We start from the raw sequence: 9,852 nt of genomic DNA, 5'->3' as shown, positions 1-9,852 counted from the left end.
CTTATACAGAGAATCCATCTCCAAACCTTTTTGTCTTTCGTCTAAACCGACAATCACCAAGATGTTCATGCTTTAGCTTCAGGATTTACCTTCTGTCCTAAATCTCACTTGAGATCTCCTCAGACTGCCCGAGCTTTCTTTAACCAAACCTCTATGTCTTTTCTCTCGATCGAACAGGACCAAGTTCTTGAACCCTTGCCCCAAGTTCAACTATCGGGGCATTTTCTTTGCCTAGAATGTTATTTCGAGCTGCTTGACTTGGCCCGAGACTCTTTAGGCAAACTCTTGGTCTTTCTCAACACTCAACAAGCAAATAGAATAGAAGGTATGGGTATTACATAACGGTTTCCACATGCTCAATTAAAATTGCATAAAGATTAAAGAATCGAGTTTAGACTTCTTAAAGCAAGGAATGCATATCTAAAGGAAGATTATATTGGGTAAATTTCAAATTTTGCAATTAAAGACAATTCAATAGAATCAATGCTAGAAAATTATTCTAAAATTATCAAATAATTTTACTTTAATTTTGTACTTGATGCCTCTACATTTAAGGGGTTTAACCTTAAAGTCATTGAGTGATCAAGCCAACAAGAAAAGGGTTCTTTATTAGAAGCAAGATAGGAAACAGTCTAAAGATTAATCAAGAAAAGCAATTTAGACATATATTCTTAAAGAATTTTACTGAAAACAACCAATTCCCAAGATGGTTACCTTTAGTTATCCAAGATCTTCAAAGTAGCCTCGAAGATTGGAGCAAACAAGATAGTCATTCTTGTAAAAAATATTGAGAGAAATTTATGGAATTCTAGAGAGAATATACAATTGATTTGAGAATATTTTTTTAGGAAATCTAAAAATTGAGTGCTTAATTGAGTTTACAAGATAAACTGGACTTAAATAAACCAATAGGTCAATTTAGGGGTGAAAAACACGAGCAAAAATGTGCTTCGACGAACTTTTAAAGTTTGGAGCGTCGCAACACCGGTTTGTTACATATTTACGAATCTACCTCTGATCTTGTTTTGACCTGTTTTCACTCATTTTAGCTCCGATTTAAGCAATTTTTATTGTCTTGGACTTGTGATGTTTACATCATTCTTTCCTATAAAATGGAAGATGTAATGAATAAGTGATGTAATATCAGAAGAGTTAAGCTATAAAAAGTAAGTCAAATATAGTCCTAACAATATATCTCACTCAGTTTTATTCAAAATCGTTAGGATATTTAATGTGCTGAATTGTTGATGTTATAAATATCGAGAAATTAAGAGATAGATTAAATATTAAGTAAAAAAATGAGCTAAAAATAATCAATTTGAAGCTCTAACAAAGAAACTAAATCAAAAGGTGCTCTGAACATTGTGCAGCGCTATGGCTCCAACGAAAGGCAGAATGAGGAGTGTAGAATGGTGTCGCAACACCATAGTCACACGGCTATTAGTACACATTTCATAATTATGTCATAACTTTTGACTCACTTAACTATTTTGGCTGATCAAATGACCAACTTTTTTTTGTTCTCAATCCATCAACAATATTAGATTTTAAATTTTCTTTCGTATTCTTTGTATACTAAATCAAATGATGATGAATTTTGGTAATATTGCTCCAAAACAATTGGTAAGTTTTGTTTTCTAGCTTGAAAAAGTCGTGTCTTGGATTGTGAAGACTTGATTTATAATCTGATTTCTTACTGAATGTTTAGGGTTTTTGATTATATCTATATTTATATCCTTAGAATCAGTGTTTAAATTAATCACCCACCATCTATTCTTTGTTAGGCTAGAGAATGACATATGCTATGTAACTTGTAATCATATGTTAATCGTTGAGTTATGCTTTGTGAGAATACAATACAGAAGTATTGCGTACACAAATGGCACCGTGCTATAATTCATGTTGGAAGAATCTTTTTTTTTTTACACAAAGAACAGCCAAACATTGGCCTCCATTGTGAGTTGATGTGGGTAAAGCTGTAACCTCCACGTGGGCATTTGTCTCTCATTCTGTGTTTGCCCATGCGATCGTTTGTAATATTCTACTTACAAGACCCTGAGTCGACACGTTAATCAGTTGGTGACATGAGCGATCTTCCACCTTTTTGTGTAGGAGTCCATATATTTCATTAATGGTCTTTGTGTTGAAAGAGAACTTCTCCCTTTCCACCGTCGCATACAGGTTCACGGGGTGGAATTTTGCCACAAAGAACATGTTGACGATATAAAGGCGAATCTTGATCTCCCCTTCAAAGAACTTTCCTCACCCAAACACCTTAATGGGTCTGTAAAGAAATGAGCCCTTAATGAGAATAATCCTCTCTCGATTTTTATCAACTTATCCAGCTCTTACGAGCTCATTGCTCCGCCTTGCTAAGCACCGTTAGGTCTAGATGTCCCAGCTTTACTTTTGATTTTCTTAGATTGGGCAGGCTCTCTTAGTCCAGGTTCCAATGGTCTCATATTTTAAATTTCTTCTTTAAACTCTTCCGTCACAATCTCAAGACGATCTACTTCTTATTTTTCGATGGCCTTGTTATAAGGCCCTGTTGCAACAAGAACAATGCACGCTGGGACTCCTATTAGTAAATTTCAATTTACAAATAAGTTATACAATAAAGATTCCTAAGCTAAGAAGGTATGCAGCAACTAAACGAACAAGGTAACTTACTTCACTTAGAGACAGTGATGTGATTCAGATATCAATAGGTTGGTGGTTAATGAGACCTGGCCGCCCAATTGAGTTCAGGATAAGGGTTGACAGATCATACACGTCGTGTTTTAGGATTGGGTCATTTTTTGTCACAGGTTAGAGAAATAATTTTGGCATGGAAAACTTGTCAAAAAAGTCTATAAATAGAGAGTTCGGGTCATTTGAGATTACTTTTACCCTAATTTTGTTAAGGAAAAACTGGCAAAGTGTCAAGGACTCGAGATGAAGAATGAGCTCATTTTCTATCAAGATTCTAAAATGAGTAGTGAGACTTTGCCCTGGGAAACTAAGCTGTGAAACTAGTCGACTATGACAATGAGTTTTTCTCTTTACTAAATGTTTGCCAATAAAGAAAAGAGTTTCGAAAATCATGTTTAAAATTTTATTGTCTTCCTTCGAATCCATGAACCCATATGATTTTCAAAGTGCTTTCCACCCACCAACGTAAGTGATTTTACCAATGAAAAGAAAGTATTTCGAGAATGGCTTCGAGTAGAAGAAATTTATGATAATACACTCTGAATATTGTGTTGCTTTAGACTTAAGATGTTGAGATTTAACGTTATGTTTCAAACTAAGTTGACCTTTGTACCCACAATGATATGGTGTCTTATTGTTGTTGTGTGATATAGAATAGAATTCCCTATTCATGTTTTGTGATCTTGAATAGGATGTCTCATACTTGCTGTCTGATCTGGTATGAAATGCTCTTTGTTTGTTGTGTGATCTAACATTAGAAAACGCGTTATGCATAGAGAAATTTATGGAACTTCCTAAACGTGTTAAGTTTACTCCACATAGCCACAACTTAGCAAACGGGTGTGATAAACGCTTGAGTCAAGGAAAAAGTACAAGGATGTAATTGTATCTGCAGGATGATTCTGCAAAATGACTATTCGGTGTATGAGAGCGTACGATGTGGTAAACTGTGAAATATGAAATTATATTTGCTAAAATGCCTATTCTTATAACTGATTTTGTGGCAATACATCAAAATTGACTTAATTAAGGCGACTGTTAAAAGATCCCACTCACTAAGCGTTTTTGTCTAACCTTTCAAATATTTGTATTATCCCCCCTTAGGTAGCGAAGAACACCCAGTGTTGAACATGCAACCTTGATCGCCTTCTATGTCTTATACTCGCATCATTTAGGTAGTGGCCACTTTTATTCCATATAGCATGTAGGAGTTAGGCAAGTAAAGTCAAATCATTATTGAGTCTGTATTTCGTCCCTTTTGGAAGACTTGTGTACCAATGGTCAAATGTGAAGGAAAGCATACGAACACAGTGGAAAACGGGATCGAAAAAATTACTCTATATGCAACTAAACACTTTAATGATTAACATGCTTAAGACTACCCCTAATTACACTAAATAGGGTTAAATAAAATCTTACCTTTGAAGCTTTTTCTGACTTCTTCAAAACTTCTCACGATCATGAATCGGGACCACCATTAGTGTTGACCCACTATTCTCCAAATTTAGAACTGGGTTGTGGGACCCGTTAAGTGAAGGAATTTGAGAAAGAGATGGAAATTGAGGAGGAGATTAGCTTGAGATTTTAGAGAAAAAATGGTTTATTTTGTAATTCAAGATTACAAAATTGGCAACAAAAAAAATCAATATGAAAAATACCCTATTTATTAACTATATTAACTAATTGCATGTAATTAGTTTATTAAATCTTAACACCTAATAATCCACTAACAATAAGTGAAACTTAGTGGGCTAGGTGTTTACATCTCATGTAGCCACCAATCTCACTAAGTGCTAGTGGGATTATCCAACAAAATGTTGGATTTTTCCACTAACTTAGTCCAAGAGCATTTTGGTCATTTGACCATTGACTTTAACTTTTTCAAGTCAAAAGTCAACATTTTAACTTTTTACCAATTTGTTCGTCTTGACTAGTTTCAACTTTTGAGCATGAATCCGCATTCATTTTTCTGAAATTCAAATCACATTATAATATAAAGCCAGTCAAAGTTTGACTTTTCAAAGTCAAAAGTCAACACTTTGACTTTTTATAACTTTTACCTTTTCCATTAATTTCGAGCTTCCAAATATGAATCTATATTTATATTTTTAATATTTAAATCACATTTAAACTATAAAGCTCTATAACCGACGGCTATATCACATAAATTTATCAGTTTCTCTCTCTTTCTACCAAATTCGAACAATTTAAATTAGTGCACCATATTGTTCTAAGTTAATTCCATATGAGCTAGCAGGGGAACCTAATGGATCTATAGAACATGGGCTCCAACGACCCGAGACCTAATTAATCAACATTTGTTAACTAACGGGTCATTCCACTAAAGTCACGTAGTTGAACTCCCCTCACTATAAATATATTTGTGTCCATTTGATATAACCATGATCAATAAGATAATCCTTCACAGGTTGTTCGTAACCTCGGGTGGGTCAAAATACCATTTTACCCCTGAGACCACATCTTATTCCTTAAGTCCCACTGATCCACTATTGAACATTTGGTTTAAGGTCCAACCTATAAACAGAATTCCTCTCGGGTCAATGAGAGGGTGGGATCCCTTGTTCAAGACTTGGATTTTAGTTTTTAAGGGAACAACCTATCTACTAACTCTAAAGCGGGTAAGAGGCTTGTTGGGCTAGCATCGTTAAGCTTTCCTCACCTATGCAAATTTAAAGATAATATCGGTTGAATAGAAGTTCATAGTTAGCTCAAGATTAAGATTAAATTACCTAGGTCATCATAATCGAAATAGTCAATTTATATAGTCAACAGTGTTATAACTTAAAAATGACTATTTCATAGTTCTAGTCTTATGCAAACTCTTTACATAGGATGCCCCCACTCCCACATCTTTGAAGGGAAAAACATTAAAAAGCATGTAGCAGCGAAAGAATTAGGATCATGCTTTACTCTATATAAATCTAAACGATTTAGAAATTAACATGCAACTACTAAACGATGGACCTAAACGAAGAGTGTAAAAGGTAAACGATGAACTTACCTTTTATAGTTCTCAACTTCTTCTTCGATCCAAAACTTCTTCTTCTTTGCCTGAAAATCACGAGCAAGGACAACCACTATGTTGACCTACTAATCTCAGGACTAAGAACGAACTTGTGGGACTCGTTTTGTGAAGTAAAACTTTTAGAGAGAAAGGATGGAGGTAGGTATATCGTTTAGGTAATCTTTTTAAGAAAATATCATCCATTTCTCATTCTGTAATGAGAAGTTTAAATATAAAATTTTCATGCAAATTGCATGCAAATTATTTCATATAATCTCAACACCTAATTAATCCATTAACTCTTTAATGGAATTAGTGGCTTCTAATTCATAATAAGTTGTCACATTTCCCACTAACTTTTAGTTAATAAAGTAATTAGTCAAAAAGGCAGTTATTTGCCCAATTAAGTCAAAGTCAAAGTCAAACTTTGACTTTTCTTAGTCCAAAGTCAACTTTTTTGACTTTTTACTATTTTACCCGTCTTGACTAATTCTAACCTCCCGAGTATGAATCCACATTCATTTTTCTAAAATTCAAATCATATTTGAATATAAATCCCGATCAAAGTTTTAATTTTTAAAGTCAAAAGTCAACATGTTGACTTTTACAACTTTGACCGTTTTAAAACTTTCCAAGCTTCTAAATATGAATCTATATTCATATTTATTTAAATCATATTTAAACATAAAGTTTAAATTTTATATCTACCGACTTATATCTTATATATTTTTCGGTTTCTCTCTCTTTTCTTAGTTCGAACAATTCGAATTACTTCAACATTCTTGTTCTTAGTTGAATCAATATGAGCTAGTAGGGGAACCTAATGGACCTATAGATCATGGGCTCCAACGATTCAAGATTAACTGGCTAAACTCTTTTAGACCAAGGTTAATCAACATTCGTTGACTAATGAGTCATTCCACTAAAGACTCATAGTTGCACTCCCCTTACTATAGATATATTTCTGTCCACCTGATATAACCATGATGAGTAAGTTGATCCTTCACAGGTTGTTCGCAATCTTGACTGGGTCAAAATATCGTTTTACCCTCAAGATTACATCTTGGTTCTTAAGACCCACTGATCCACTATTGAACAATTGGTTTAAGGTCCAACCTATAAACCTGAATCCTTCTTAGGCCAATGAGAAGGTGCGGCCCCTTGTTCAAGACTTGGATTCAGTCATTAAGGGAACAACCTATCTACTATCCTAGAAATGGGTAGGAGTGGATTCCGTCTTGTACCTTATGTCCCTAGCTATCCGCTCGATCTTATCCCTGAAATAGGAAGCTTATTGGGCCAACGATGATGAGCTGCCCTCACCTATGCAGATCTAAGGATACTACCGAATAAACAGAAGTTCATAGTTAGCTTAGGATTAAGATCAAGTTACCTAGGTCAACATAATTGAAATTGTCTGTTTATAGTTTACGGTGTTATAACTAAAAGTGATTATTTTGTGGTTCCAGTCTTATGCAAATCATTTACATAGGATGCCCTCACTCCCATGTCTCTACATGAACGATTCAGAATTACATCGTTTGTACTAACTACGGAGCAAACCGCATCCATAGTGTTTTTCCATAATAAGGCGCCCAACCTTATTTATACACTATAGACTATTTAGGCTATTAACTTGAACTTAATCCATGTTTATGTCTCTACATAAAGTTCAAGTGTATTGACAAACTCAGTAAAATAGCCTCGGGACCTTAATTTATTAGTTTTAAGATTATATCATTCAATAATAAATTTTATTGAATCAAATAACAAAGTACGAGTTTTAGGACACAAATTCCAACAGTCTTTACATGAACAATTCAGGATCACGTCGTTTGTGCTAACTACATAGCAGGCCGCATCCATAGTGTTCCTGAAATAAGGCACCCGACCTTATTCATACACTATAGACCGTTTAAGCTATAAACTCGAACTTGATTCACATTTATATCTCTACATAAAGTTCAAGTCTACACTAGATAGCCTCGGGACCTTAGTTATTTGATTCAAGATTATAGTATTCTATTTTCACTAATAAGTTCTCAATAACCACTTTATTGAATAGAATATAATTTTACCTACAAACTACGAGTTTTAGGACATAAATTCCAACAAAATGTACCCTTATAGTTGTTCATTAATGAAGTTTTCTTCCTTCTCTAAAGATTCGACTTCTGCATTAAAATTTTAGTCTATAAAGTTGTTCTGCTTACTAGGCGTCTAACGTGTCATCTCATGAGGAGACGCACGATAGGTGACTGGAACGGGTTAAAGCAAATAAGTAAAATTGGGTTAAGTGTTTTGAACTAGGCGTTTTGAAGTAAGAGTAGGCGAGAGGAAGAGGATGACTAAAATAGTTTGCAAGAAAGATTTTTGAAGTTTAAGTACTACTATGCGATTAAGGCATTACGCAAGAAGAAAGACTTGGCGAGAAGAAGAAAAATTCTCATAAATTTCTTAAGTCTACTTAATGGGTCACGTGTAAGATTTAAGTTAAGCATGTTTAGGATAAATTTTAAGTTTACACGTGCACCATTGCAAATAGTAAATGGCAAAAGGACAAGAGTTTAAGGGTGATTAAGCTCGATTGAGAAGTAGTATAAATAGGGGTCAAGGTCAGATCATTAGAAGGGTTATTCTGGTTATTTAAGAAGGAGAACTAAAGAGTTAAAGTGCTGCCATTTTGTCTACGTGAGAAGAGGAAAGTATGAGCAATTCAGGTTTTAGGTTAAGTTGGTAAGTGTTTTCTTCAAGATATTTACATGATTTTCAGCTTTCTTTATAAATTCTTTGATGATTTCAACACAAAAATTTCCAAAGAGATTTATATGAAAAGTTTATACATTTCAAAGTAAGTTTTATGTACTTGAAAGCATGAGTTTTTATGAAATTAAATGGTTTTCAAACCATTGGTTACCTCCTATCAATGAGCTAACTTTTATGTGCACATAGAGAGTCAAGGCAAGCATGGGGTGAAAGGGGCTATATGGTGATGAAAGTTGGCTTATATGTTGAAAGGAGAGTATTAAGCTTAGCAGTCTAAGCAACAAGGATGAATTTGTATATTCTCGGATGTTATTATTACAGTAGTCTAAATGCAAAGTTATGTGACCTAGCGTAGAGAATGATTAGGGATCCTTGGCAAGAAGAATGTACGATAACTAATGAGTGTTATGCGAAATGATGAATTATGCAAAATGAAAAGCTATTATGAATTGATGTTTTGTTTTATATGAAATGATATGTTTACGTAAAAGATTTGTGATCTGTAAAGTTTGGCGAAATGATGTTTATAAAAGATATTTGCGAAAAGGATTTATTAAATCCTCACTGAGTCCGTAGACTTATGTTTTCAAAATGCATCTTTCAGGAAGCAGGTGTTAAGGCCAAGTAGGAAACGTTGAAGTTTAAAAAGTTGAAGTTTAAAGGCTGCCAAGGTGTCTTAGCTTAAGTTTAAAATTTTGTTGCATTTCTGTTTATGTATGTAAAGTTATTGTAAGCACTTGGATAAAGATTAATAAAGTTTAGTTTGGTTTATCTTCTCTGTGTTGTATGATATCACCTAAAAGATTTTGTTAAGTGGTAAGTTGGTCAAAGAAACCATATTGGATGATTAAGCAAAGCTTAAGGACCTTAAGAATGAGTGTGTTTTGTGTCAGACGCGTCAAGGATACTCTAGTCGCACCGCATCTCGCATGGCAAGTAAGGTTTTATGTGACGTGGGGTGTGACATGTTGTACTTCGACAATAATTTAGCCATGATACAATTAATGAAATGAGAACATTCACCGTTGATAAGGGCTTTAGGTGTCCCATAACGCGAGAAGATGTTCTTCAAAAATTTGCAAACTGTGACCTCATCATTCTTTGCATAAAATATGACTTCAACCCACTTTGAAACATAGCCCACAGCCAACAAGATGTACAAATTACCACCAAACTAAGGAAACGGCCCCATAAAATCAATCCCCCACACATCAAAGAGTTCAATCTCTAGGATGGGTTGCTGAGGCAGTTCATTGTGATGAGATATATTTCCTATTCTTTGGTACGGTCACTGTTGACCATAAATTTTCTTGCATCTTCAAATAGAGCAAGTCAGAAGTACCCACTTTGCACAACCTTAGCAGCAGTCC

Source organism: Cucumis melo, chromosome 9, assembly GCF_025177605.1.
Source record: "Cucumis melo cultivar AY chromosome 9, USDA_Cmelo_AY_1.0, whole genome shotgun sequence".
Lineage (NCBI taxonomy): Eukaryota > Viridiplantae > Streptophyta > Magnoliopsida > Cucurbitales > Cucurbitaceae > Cucumis > Cucumis melo.
This window is presented reverse-complemented; position numbering follows the sequence as displayed.